The sequence below is a fragment of the Canis lupus genome, chromosome 33 (genome assembly GCF_011100685.1).
Source record: "Canis lupus familiaris isolate Mischka breed German Shepherd chromosome 33, alternate assembly UU_Cfam_GSD_1.0, whole genome shotgun sequence".
In the NCBI taxonomy this organism is placed as follows: Eukaryota; Metazoa; Chordata; class Mammalia; order Carnivora; family Canidae; genus Canis; species Canis lupus.
The window spans coordinates 3,981,199-3,994,706 of record NC_049254.1 but is presented as its reverse complement, the minus strand read 5'-3'; the positions used below and the strand labels follow the sequence as shown (position 1 = coordinate 3,994,706).

At 35.8% G+C, this 13,508-nt stretch overlaps 1 pseudogene; it reads left to right on the top strand.

Moving 5' to 3' along the window:
* The first annotated feature begins 1,433 nt into the window (after nt 1–1,433).
* On the top strand, nt 1,434–3,632 carry LOC106558151 (annotated as a pseudogene).
* Nucleotides 3,633–13,508: the final 9,876 nt, after the last annotated feature.

Below are 13,508 nucleotides of genomic sequence, written 5' to 3'. Positions count from 1 at the left end.
TCTTCTTAAATTGCACTTTGCAGAAGTTTTACTCCTCTTCCAATGAGTTTGAATTAGGAGTTTTGTAGAAGAACAGTATTAACATCTCATTAGATCACCTAGGGATCAAAAAAACTGGCCATGGGGCTCACTGGGTGGTCACTGATAATACTGGGTGCTGGGGAATACACTCAAGGGGCCACCTCACTACGGAAATATGAAGACTGAGGAATTTGAAGCAAGTGTGAAATCTTGGCAGATCACGTTTGGACAAATAAATACCTTAAGAGTATTTAAGTGTTTCCTTATTTCAAAATATAAACTGTAACATGGTAGGAGATTGCTGGTGTTTGACACTGTGTCTGAGAAGGAAGGGCCAGATCGCTGGACCTTTGGCATCTGCTGTGCACAGGCCTTGAAGGGCTGCTGGAGTCCTCAGAGGCCCTAGACCTTGGCCCCAAAGGAGAGTTTAGAGCGTTGCTCTGTACGGACTCCGGGCTGGCTTATTTGGTGGAGCATGTGACTCTTGACCTCGGGGTTGTGAGTTTGAGCCCCATGTGGAATATAGAGATTACTAAAAATGAATTAAAAATCTTAAAAAAAACCCAAAACCTCAGTTGCTCTGTAAAGCTAGTTGGTGTCCTCGATCAGTCTTATCCCTGCTTTAAGAAGCAAGAAGCATTGTTGCTTGGATTACTGGAGGGTGTGTTTCCAGCCCTGAGATACGTTTGAGTTGAAAGGCTTGAATTTCATTGAATATTTCTCTATTTTTACATTTCTATGCATTGTGTTTTTTGGGGAAATGAGGTGTTTCCAGTTATGAAATCTAACAACTACTTTTGGAGACCTGCCCACATCTCTGGGATTTGAATGGAGGTTGTGTTCTATTTTACTCTTTTAAGTTTACATTTCACATGTTTCTCTTCTCTGCTCCCCTTGCCAACTGGGGACTTCTTGTCGGCTTCTTAAAGTTTGCTGCTTAGAGTTAAGTGCAACAGGCAGGTAGTCACACTGCAAGTTCTTTCAGGATCTGTGGGAAACCGTGTGCCCGGTGACGGCCGTTGCTACCTTGGGATCTGCAAGGCTGGGCCTTCTTGGTCCATGCGGTCCACCGCCCTCTGCTGTAATTGGAATACTTTGCCAGTATCTAATCTCTTTGGAGAGAAAATTCAAGAGTGTTACTGAATGTTAATTTTCTTTTGCAGAATATATGGTACCATGTCTAAATTAATTTTTAATATTTAAAATCTTCTCATTCCTCAACTCATCCTAATTTGTTTTGCCTCTAACCTATTCAGTTCCTTTGGCAGAATTATGCAAAATACGTGTCACCCAATGTTGAGATTGTTCGGCCCCTGATGTATTTATATTGATTTGTTCCTGGTGGTAGTTTGCCCTAAGATGTGTCTAGAAGGCAGAAATTTTATGAAAAAACTGTTGGTAGTGAATGCTGTATGTGGAATTCAGAGGAAAACCCAGATTCAGTGATTGACAGTGCCGAAAAATGCAAGTAACTAGCCATTGTTCAAATAACAATGGTCTTGTTTCTCTTTTGTGGCTTTTTAGACTTTTATTGCCCTAAAATTCCATTTTATTGGGAACTGATTTTCCACCTGGTCTTTCTTGACAGGGTTTTCTTTTACTTTAAACAGTTTCTAAACAAAATTCTTTATTTTAAGGAGGAAAAAAGCCACTCACTATTAGAGTAATTTATTATGAAACTGAAGCTGATTGATGAGTAATTAATAATACTTCTTATAAAGCACTTAGAATCCTTAGGACAATAGCAAAAGTGAAGACAATCTACTAGATTTTAGGAAGCCGAAAGTTGTTTCCACATTGAAAATATTTTTCTGAGTAAATTGTAGATTAAGTTTATTATATAAGAGGAAGGCTTGGCCTCTCTGAAAAATTAAAAAATCTCTGTAATCTATTTTTTTCATCTTTAAAATGAAGACGCCAAAGAAGGATGACCATCATCTGTAATATTCCATGACAGTTTTATTGCAGCAGATTCACTATAGATGTTGATTTTTATGATGGACTTCTAAGTCACAGGCCATACGCAAGAAACCCACTTGGGAAAGGCACAGTGTTTCTGTGCCCCAACTCTCTCTCTCTAGAATATAACTGAAGTGTTGTTCCAAAATTTATTGTAAGAATAATTCTGCAAGACTTCTATCTTTTTGCTCATAAAATAAGACTCTAACTCATAAGAATTTGTACCAGTTTTTCAATTCCAGATAATTAGAATTCTGTGGACTTAAGATATGCTAACAGCAATGGCAAAGAATATAGGAAAAGAAAAACTAGGAAGATACCAAATACTTCTTGGAGTTTACAGACATCTTTGTGTGCTAAGTTAGCCTCCTGGACAAAGTATATTCCATCAGTTACTTGTATTAGAATCAGCAGGGTGTTGTTAAGAAATGGTGATACCACCTTTTTCCTCTGGGCCACCAACGTGCCATCCAGACTGAGGAAGACCCGGAAACTTCGGGGCCAGGTGAGCCATGGCCACAGCCGCATCGGCAAGCACCGGAAGCACCCAGGAGGCCGGGGTAATGCTGGTGGCATGCATCATCACAGGATCAACTTCGACAAATATCACCCAGGTTACTTTGGAAAAGTCAGTATGAGACATTACCACTTAAAGAGGAACCAGAGCTTCTGCCCAACTGTCAACCTTGATAAACTGTGGACCTTAGTGAGCAGACACGGGTAAATGCTGCCAAAAACAAGACTGGAGCTGCTCCTATTATCGATGTGGAGCGATTGGGCTACTACAAAGTTTTGGGAAAGGGAAAGCTCCCAAAACAGCCTGTCATCGTGAAGGCAAATTCTTCAGTAGAAGAGCTGAGGAGAAGATAAAGGGTGTGGGGGGCGCCTGTGTTCTAGTAGCTTGAAACCACAGAGGGGGAGGTTCATTAAATGCTAACAAGTGCTTTTCTCTTGTGGTCTGGTTATAAATTCTTTAGCACCCCTACCTCCCTACCTGTACAGAAACACGCCTAAACAGATTTTTAGGAGTAAGGATATGAGGGCCTGAGCTCCTCTACCAGCTCCCCTCAGAAAGTGTGCGAGAGATGGCACCAGCACATAAAGGATTTGGCCCAGTATCTAACTTGAACATTTTCGTTTAGAATGTGTGAATGTGATACCTGTGATAGCACATGGATGTATCTTAGAGTTGAAAGGCCAGTTTGCATTGTATATTCGGAATAGACAATGAGTGGGAGAATATACCCTTAACTGTAATGTGTGGCTCTAGAGCTCTACACCGTACATGGGGCTTGAACTCAACCAGGAGATCAAGTTAGAGCTTTACCAACTAAGCCAGTCAGGTGCCCCAAAATGGAAGACTCGGTTATGAGGGAGCACATTCTATAAAGTGGACAGAGTGTGAAGGATTGAAGCAATTGTGAAAGGTGTAATTCCTGAACTGAAGGTTTTTCCTCCTGACTCCTTCATCTTTTACCATACTATTCTAGTCATAATCAAAATTTTGAGATGGGGCCCAGCAGTTTGAATGTTAAACACCAGGGATTTTACACATGAAAAAAAAAAAAGGTGATAATCTAGAGTTATTCTTTTATTTTCTGAGTCAGCTTCTCAGGGTTTTCAAAATTACCATAGTGTTTCTGAACCTTTATTGCACCTTTGAATCACCTGTATTTTTGAGATTCTAAAACCAAAATACAGACATAGTAAGTATAACATGTGACTTTTAGTTTATATTTTTATGAAGATTTACAGGTGGTCAAAAAAGTAAAAACAAAACAAAACAAAACAAAAACATGTGGGCAGCCCGGGTGGCTCAGTGGTTTAGCGCTGCTTTCAGCCCAGGATGTGATCCTGGAGACCCAGGATCGAGTCCCATGTTGGGCTCCCTGCATAGAGCCTGCTTCTCCCTCTGCCTGTGTCTCTGCCTCTCCCTCTCTCTCTCTGTGTCTCTAATGAATAAGTCAATAAAATCTTAAAAAAAAAAATGCTATGGGGGATGTTGCTTCAAAGAGGTCTTTATTAGTTTCATTAATTGGTAAATCTTTGTTAATATACTCAGTATAGTGCCTCATTGTAAAAGGTGTTTAATTAATATTTGGCATTGAATTAATGACTCATTTAGATCTATTATTATTTTTCAGAATGGGCAAGATAATATTATTTTTAATTCTTAACATGGAATAACTTTATAATAGGTATTATATCAATTATATATCGGTATATATATATTTCATAAACTTGTTGAAGAAAAACATTTTCAGTGACACTTGTTAAGGACAGTACAGCAGATTTTATTCAGGATTATTGCCATAAGTATAGGAACCTCTGCAATGAGATTTTAGAGTCAGGGAGAGAAATTGGCCTCAAAGCCAAATACAGCATAAGCCAATGGGTATTTATAGCTGAGGAACAGGGTAAAAGGTAGCAGTGGATGGAAAATTATTAAGAGGGAACCTCAGGAGTAAGGGGGGTTCTGGCTAAGCTGACATAACAGAATTCTTGTTGAGGACAGGCCAGGGTGATTGGACATCACTTGGGAAATGTGGAAGATGAGGAGCCTGGTCAGGTAGCCGGGGTGATCAGATGTGGAAAGTGAGATGTTCTGAGTAAACTGATCTCGCAGGGTTCTTGCTAAAACTAGATTTTACAAGGAAATGAACATACAGAGGTGCCTAGGAGAAGGTTCAGGGGCCTGACTAGAGTTTGGTCAAGAGAGGATCTTTGTCATCCTTCATATATATGGGGACATTAAATTTTATTTCTCTTGTTGTCATGTAAAGTGCGCTAAATAATGCAGGTAAAGTGAACTAAAAGACTATATATCAGTCTTCCTGAATGATTACTATGGCTAAAACTTTACAAATTTCTAGCAGATTCAAAATAAGAATTGATTTTAGTTAAATTGCATCTATAGTAATGGAATATGGTATCTCTTATTCTTTCTATATCAAAGTGTGATACACCTACCCTTAATATATCTTAGTGGGTCATGTATTCCTTGCTGACAAGAAAAAATAGAGATAGCTACATTAGATATAATCGCTTACTGGGGAAATTTTTAAATGTCACATAAATTTGTAAATTGATATAATTGTTTTGTTTACAAATTGTTAGACTTTCAACCTCATGATTTAAAAAAATGTGGCACAGCCTTGCTTTTGTTAAGTGTGATATCTTTATTTTGCTGGGAAAAGATTCTTTTAATAATGCTTTCTTCTTGGCCTTAGATTTTTTAAGCTGCTTAATATAAAACCAAATATCATGGGGATCAACTGGTTATTTACAAAAATGTGTAATAGGTCATCTCTTGAAAAAATACCACCAAAGATATTGGTGTAATCTCAGCTAACACTGCAAATCATATTTAACATGTAATTAAAACTAAATCTTGAAGGAAGCTTCTATGGAAGTTAATAATAAATTATATTCATTTGCTCACCACCGTACCTTTAAAAATTTCTGCCATTAATAAAGTTTTGACCTTTAGATATATAGGGTTCTCACTGATTACCATATTACTATTTTTTAAAATCATTGTCATGAATTTGGTAAATCTTATACTTTTCTTGATTATAGTGTTTACTAGCCAAGTGCTACAAAAGTGTATATGAAAAAGCTAAATATAATAAAAAACACATGATTAAATTTCTAAGGGCATTCTTTTGTAGGAAACTCCAGTCAGACTATGAGGGCAAAAATGATTCAAATATGTCATTAACAATGGCCAAGATTGCCTCTCATTTATAATTCTAGAAGAGACAGATTCAGTAGAATAAAGGAATACAATACATAACTGAGGATTGGGTTTTAATTCATAATCTGACATTTCATTGACCCTTTAAACAAAAATTTAAGTCAAATTAAGATAACTTTATTGGGTTCTCAATAACATTAAATAATAAATGAGTTTTATAGTTTTCTATAATTTATGTGTTTTATTTTTAAGCATAATTAAAACATTTGCTTCATTTGAATGAACTACTTTAAGAATTTTACATATTTCAAAACTGAATCATTACATCAAAAACTAAATCAAAAGATTCACTAGACTTAAAAATCTCACTTGATGCTTTTCATGACAATTCCTAAGTATCTAATTAAGATGTACTTGCTTTACCTTATATACGGATGAAGAAAATGCAGTTTAAAAAGTTACATGTTTTCTTCCTCAAGGACTCTTTAAATTTTTTGATTTAAATTTTAGCTAGTTAACATACAGTGCAATATTGGTTTCTCGAGTAGAATTCAGTGATTCATCACTTACATACAACACCCAGTGCGCATCACAAGTACTTTCCTTCATGCCCATCAGGCATCCAGCCCATCCCCCACCCACCTCTCTCCATCATCCCTCAGTTTGTTACCTATGATTAAGAGTCTCTTATGGCTGGTTTTCCCTCTTTCCTTTTCTTCTTTTCCCCCTTTGCATATGTTCATCGTTTTTGTTTCTTAAATTCCACATATGAGTGAGATCATATGATATTTGTCATTCTCTGACTGACTTATTTCACTTGGCATAATACACTCTAGTTCCGTCCATGTCATTGCAAATGGCAAGACTTTATTCTTCTTGATGGCTAATATTCCATTATATATATATATATATAATGGAATTTATAATCCTATTATATATAATATTCTATTATATATAGAATATTATACATGTATGTGTATATATATGTGTGCGTATCACATATATATGTGATATATAATATATAGAGATAATATATGTAATATATAATATATTACATAATATATATTAGATAATATATAATGGAATATTATACATGTGTATATCATATATAATATATGTGATATATCATATATAATATATATATCACATCATATATATATGATGTGTGTGTGTGTGTGTATATATATATATATATATATATATATATATATATATATATATCACATCTTTATCCATTCATCCAGTCAGTGGACCTCTGGGCTCTCTCCATAGTTTGGCTCTTGTTGATAATGCTGCTTATAAACATCAGGGTGCATGTATCCCCTCAAATCAGTATTTTTGTATCCCTTGGGTAAATATCTAATAGTGCAATTGCTGGATCATAGGTTCTATTTTTAACATTTTGAGGAACCTCCATACTATTTTCCAACAAACTGCTCCAGTTTGCATTCCCACCAAAAGTGCAAGACAAGTACCCTTACTCTGCATCCTTGCCAACACTGTTATTTCTTGTGTTGTTAATTTTCACCATCCTGATAGGTGTGAGATGGTATCTCATCATAGTGTTGATCTGTATTTCCCTGATATGAGCGATCTTGAGCATCTTTTCATGTGTCTGTTAGCCATCTGGTAGTCTTTTTTGGAAAAATACTGATTAAAATACTTATTAATGTTTTCTAAATGCTGGAGTTGAATTTTATTAGATATTGCTAGGTCATGATATATATATATATATATCACAAACCCTAAAATTCCTGGTGACTCACAACATTAAATAGCTATTTCTCATTGTCAGTTTTGTCTGCTAAGACTTTGCTTCGGGATGCAATACAGGTTGGGGTCTGCATGACATATCTTCACTTTTACTACCCCAATGGACAGAGCTTTTTGGGACATGTTCTTCCCATAGACAGGACATAGGAACAAAAGAGCAGGTGGAAACTTGCAATGGCTTCTAAAATGTCTGCTTGGATATGGTGTATATGGTGTACACATCCCATTAGCTACCACAAGATAATTATGCAAAAGAAAAGGAATTGATTACTGAAGTCAATGGGAGCATGATTGTATAATCTGCCTATAGAGAAGGAAGACTGAATAGTTGAGAGTAATGATGCAACCTGCTATTCAAAGTTTCATGACCATGTTTTCATAAACATAGTCTCCTCTTTTTCATACACTCATCATCAGCTCTGTTTGATATGTGGTATGCAAAAAAAAGAAAATGAGTTGGAAATCCTTGGGGTCTTTATATAGTTTTACAAATAAGTATGAAAGAATTATCTAAGAAAAATTAAAAGGTGGGCCAAGCAACTACAGTAAAGTACAGTAAAGTGTAAATTCTCTAGGAACTCAGAAAAAGAAAAACTAGTTTGTAGATGGAGGATGATGAGAAATTGGGAAAAATTTTTAATAAATGAAATGTCTTTAAGAAATTATGTATTTTTATTGGCAGAGAAGAAATATGAGGACATTTGGATTGAAAAAGAGTATGGACATAGCTGATATGACCTTGATAGATATCAATAGCATTTTGGAGATTTACTCTACTCATAGGGAAGGTTTCTGTTGTATAATTAGGAGATGTGATTAGATAGGCAAGGTAAAATCAGTTACTGCAGAATCTTGCAATACAGAAAGAAATGATATGACTTAATTCATTGGTAATAGTAGCTTTCCTTCCCAAAGGTATAATTGACATTATGAAATAATTTTAGGAAACATGACATGTCCTGATGTTTATATATTCTTTAAGTTTTAATTTAAATTCCAGTTAGTTAACAAACAGTATAGTATTAGTTTCAGGTATAAAATATAGTGATTCAACACTTCTGTACAGCACTCAGTGCTCATGATGACAAGTGTACTCCTTAAGCCCCATCACCTCTTTCATCCACCCCCCACTCTTCTCCCTCCTGGTAATCATCAGTTTGTTCTCTATAGTTAACACTCTGTCTCTTAGTTTCCCTCTTTCTCTTTTCTTTCTCTTTGCTTATTTGTTTTGTTTTTTAATTCCATATATGAGTGAAATCTTCTGGTGCTGTCTTTCTCTGATTGGCTTATTTTGCTTAGCATAATGGTCTCTAGCTCCATCCATAGTATTGTAAATTACAAGATTTCATTCTTTTTAATAGCTGAATAACATTTCAATATATATATATATATATATATATATATATATATATATATATATATAATGGGCTTTCTCCCATGCTCCTTTCTGCCTCTCCCTTCTCAAAATACTTCATGAAAGGCTGTATTTTTGACAAAGCCTTCAAATAAAAGTACTGCAAAAACAATGGAAAAAAAAAGGAGTAGGAACTGGGAGTGTCCTCCAGCATCGCATCTTTATCTGTTATCTTATTTTTTGTCTCTAAGGAATGCAACCAAGGGCCTTTCAAAATTCAGCATTTCTGTTTCAAATATATATACATATATATGTATATATATTTGTATATATCACATCTCTTTATCCATTCATTAGCCAATGGACATTTGGGCTGTTTCCATAATTTGGCTATTGTAGATAATACTGCTATAAACATTAGGGTGCACGTATTCTTTGAAATAGTATTTTTGTATTCTTTGGGTAAATACCTAGTAGTGCACCTGAAAAGCTATAGTGATCAAAACAGTATAGTACTGGCACAAAAATAGACACATGGGTCGACAGAGCAATATATAAAACAAACAAACAAACAAACAAACAAACAAACAAACAGAAATAAACCCACAACCATATGGTCAGTTATTCTTCAACAAAGCAAGAAAGAATATCCAATGGAAAAGGACAGCTTCTTCAACAACTAGTGTTGAAAACTCTGGACAGCAACCTGTAAAAGAATGAAACTAGCCACTTTCTTACACCATACACACAAAAAAAATAAATTAAAAATGGTTGAAAGACTTAAATGGGAGACAAGAAACCATAAACATCCTGGAGGAGAAATCAGGCAGTAACCTCTTTGACATTGGCAGTAACACCTTCTTTCTGGATGTCTCTCAAGGCAAGGGAAATAAAAGCAAAAATAGACTATTAGGACTACATCAAAATAAAATGCTTCTGCCCAGTGAAGGAACTAATCAATAAAACCAAAAGGCAACCTACAGAATGGGAGAAGACATTTGCAAATGACTTATCTGATAAAGGGTTAATATTCAAAATATTTAAAGAACTTATAAATCTCACCACTCAAAAAACAAATATTCCAGTTAAAAAATGGGCAGAAGACATGAATAGACACTTTTCCAAAGAAGATAAACAGATGGCCAACAGACACATGAAAAGATGCTCAACATCACTGATCATAAGGGAAATAAAAATTAAAACTATAATGAGATATCACCTCACCTGTCAGTGTGGGTAAAATCAACAACACAGGAAATAAGTGTTGGTGAGGATGTGGAGAAAAAGGAACACTGTTGCATTGTTGGTGGGAATGCAAACTGGTGGAGTCACTCTGGAAAACAGTATGACGGTTCCTCAAAAAGTCAATAATAGAGCTACCCTATGATCCAGCAATCGCACTACTGATGTTTATATATTTTTTTTAATTTTTATTTATTTATGATAGTCACAGAGAGAGAAAGAGAGAGAGGCAGAGACATAGGCAGAGGGAGAAGCAGGCTCCATGCACCGGAAGCCCAATGTGGGATTCGATCCCGGGTCTCCAGGATCGCGCCCTGGGCCAAAGGCAGGCGCCAAACCACTGCGCCACCCAGGGATCCCTGATGTTTATATTTTAATGACTATTTTCCTTCATATTAATTGTGGGAAAATCTCTGTATATATATATTTTACATAAAATATTTTTTAAAACAGCAAAATAAAAACAAAAAAATGTTAACTTCTTATTTTACTTCTTTTAGCTGTTTAAAAATGTTAAGAATCGGTTGTTTTGACCTACAAAATTAGTCTGTTTGATATAAAGCAACATTACCTATTTATAGTTCTTGGAGATTGGCTCTTGTCCATGTTTATTACCAAAAGTCATCTGACATTATGAAAGTTTTCCAACTCTGAAGCTAGTAACAAGAAAATATGTAACCTATAGATAATCCTAAATGTAATTTCAAAATCCTTTTAAGGATTAATAGAAACATGGAAATAATTCTCTAAGGGTGCTATATCCATGGAGGGCACAATATGAATTAGTATGATTTTAATCATGTTAAAATTGGTGTGATATTCTATTTGGCCACTCATAGCATATTAAATATTTCTATAGAAATATGACAATCAAATTAATTGTTGTGTTAATCCTTCACAATATAATCAAAAGAAAAGATAATTTTAATTTGACATCTGGATGCTTATGCTTGGCCTAATCTTTATTTTGCATTTGCAAGCAATCCTAATAGAAATATGATTTACAACATCACTTAAGCTCATCAAGCTGTAGAATACATGGTCCTTATATCTTCACTTCATCTAGGATGATATGTTAAGATACATAATTTATAATGGATTACACATGGAGATAACAGCATGGACTCATGTTGGGCTTAATGTAGATATGTATGGTTACACACACAGAATTATTTACAGATATGTATATAAACAAGTTAATGTACCCCCATATATTTCCTTGCTGTTAGCAAAGGGCCTAGAAACAATGACATCCCAATATATGTTGTTTTCTAAAACCATTTGCCAGTAAAAGAAAAGAAAAGAAACCAAGAATCCTTATGAAAATGACTTATTCTAGCACTGGGGTAGGGAATGTACCAGATTAACTTGGAGTATCTTGTAGTGCCAGAAAATAAGGAAGAACTGAAAGAAAGAAAAGGGAAGGCAGGAAGGCAGGAAGAAGGGGAGAGAGAGAAAAAGAGGAAGGAAGGAGGGAAGGAAGGAAGGAAGGAAGGAAGGAGGGAGGGAAGGAAGGAAAGAAGGAAGGAAGGAAGGAAGGAAGGAAGGAAGGAAGGAAGGAAGGAAGGAAGGAAGGAAAAAGAGAGAGAGAGAAAGAAAAACACATAATAATGGAAATATGTCAAAGGGCAAGAGAAGCCTCTTTTGAAAGAGGTTTCAAAGGGCAAAACTGGGACAATTTGAGAAACAAAAACACCATGGTATTGGATTGTAACCCAAAGTCCAAAGTAAATATGAGGCCACACTGTCATTAAAACAACTTCAGATAAATCCTAGTTGAGGGACATTCTAAAAAATTAAAAAATGCTCTTTGGCTGTAGCCTACTATTTTCATTCCTGGGGCTCTGTTGGTGGGTGGTAAAATGAGAGAGGGCTACAATGATTAAACTGTCTCAGTCAGAGACGTACCCGTGTTTCTTGGCCGTGAACTCCATAGTGGTATAGCTTTTTTTTTTTTTCTCTTTCTCTCTTCTCCTTTGGGTGGGACTATGAGACTGGAGAGGAGAGGGTGTATGGAATTCTCTTCCCTCTCTGTGGGTAAGGCTCTGCTAAAGTCTCTTTCTTTGGAGTATAGGACTTTTTATGAAGAGTGGTCTGGGGGATTTTATTTTTTTAAAAAAAATTTTATTCTACAGTGATTAACATTTATCTCTTCCTTCTATAGCCAGAGGAGCTCTTTCTCAGATCTTGACTGTGACAGCGTGGTGGGGAACTTGGAGGTGGAACCCATGAAAGTTGAGAGACTCCCTAAACCTGTGGTCCCCAGGATTTTCTGTTTTCTGTTACTCCACACTCAGCTTCCACTAATTCACTGAAATTACCATTTACCTGTTCCTCTCAGTTGATGCCTCAAGAGGCTTCAGTTTTTGGTAAACTGATCTCAGTGGTGATTTGCTGTATTTGCTTGTCTCTTCAGAATTTCAGATGGCAATTTGCTCTTGCTAGCCTAGTTTTTTACTAAGTCCAAGTAATATCGATTTTCAGTTTGCTCCTCTTTTTCTTCTTATAAGGGTGGATGTGACGACTTCAGGTGGCTTACATGTCAGTGGGGAAACCAAAATTTTATAATTTTCTTAAAATCTGAAAAAATTCCTTAATGTTCTTATAGCCCAAAATCTAATTTTGATTACTTTTCTAAGCATTAGGCTTTTCTGAAACCATATTTATTTCACCTTCAATTTTGAAAAGTATTTTTGTTAGATATAGCATTTTAGTTTCATTTTATTTATTTTCTTTTTTATTAGTTTCATTTTAATACTTGTCCTTCAGTATGTACTTTTTAAAAAGATTTTATTTATTTATTCATGACAGATACACAGAGAGGGAGAGAGAGAGGCAGAGACACAGACATAGAGAGAAGCAGGCTCCATGCAAGGAGCCCAATACCGGACTTGATCCAGGGTCTCCAGGATCACGCCCTGGGGTGAAGGAGGTGCTAAATTGCTGAGCCACCTGGGGTACCCATCAGTGTGTACTTTAATGATGCTATTCCATTTTCATGTCTCTTTAATTTCTGATAAAGATTCTGTTTTTTTTTTTTCTAATGCTTTTGTTCTCCATATATAATACATCTCTTATTCTCAGGCAGCCCAGGTGGCCCAGCGGTTTAGCACCACCTTCAGCCGAGGGCATGATCCTGCAGACCTGGGATCGAGTCCTACCTTGGGCTCTCTGCGCGGAGCCTGCTTCTCCCTCTGCCTCTGTCTCTGCCTCTCTCTGTGTGTCTCTCATGAATAAATAAATAAATCTTAAGAAAAAATACATCTCTTATTCTGGCTGCTTTTTAGATTTTTTTTTTTTTTTTAATCATAGGTGCTTCAGCGTTTGGATTTTGATGTGTTCCAGTGTAGTTCTTTTATTTGGCCTGCTTGGGCATCATTGACATTCTTGGATGTGTAGGTCTAAAATTTGCTTCAATATGGAAATTTTGTGAGACTTTTTCAAAAAAATGTTTTCTGTCCA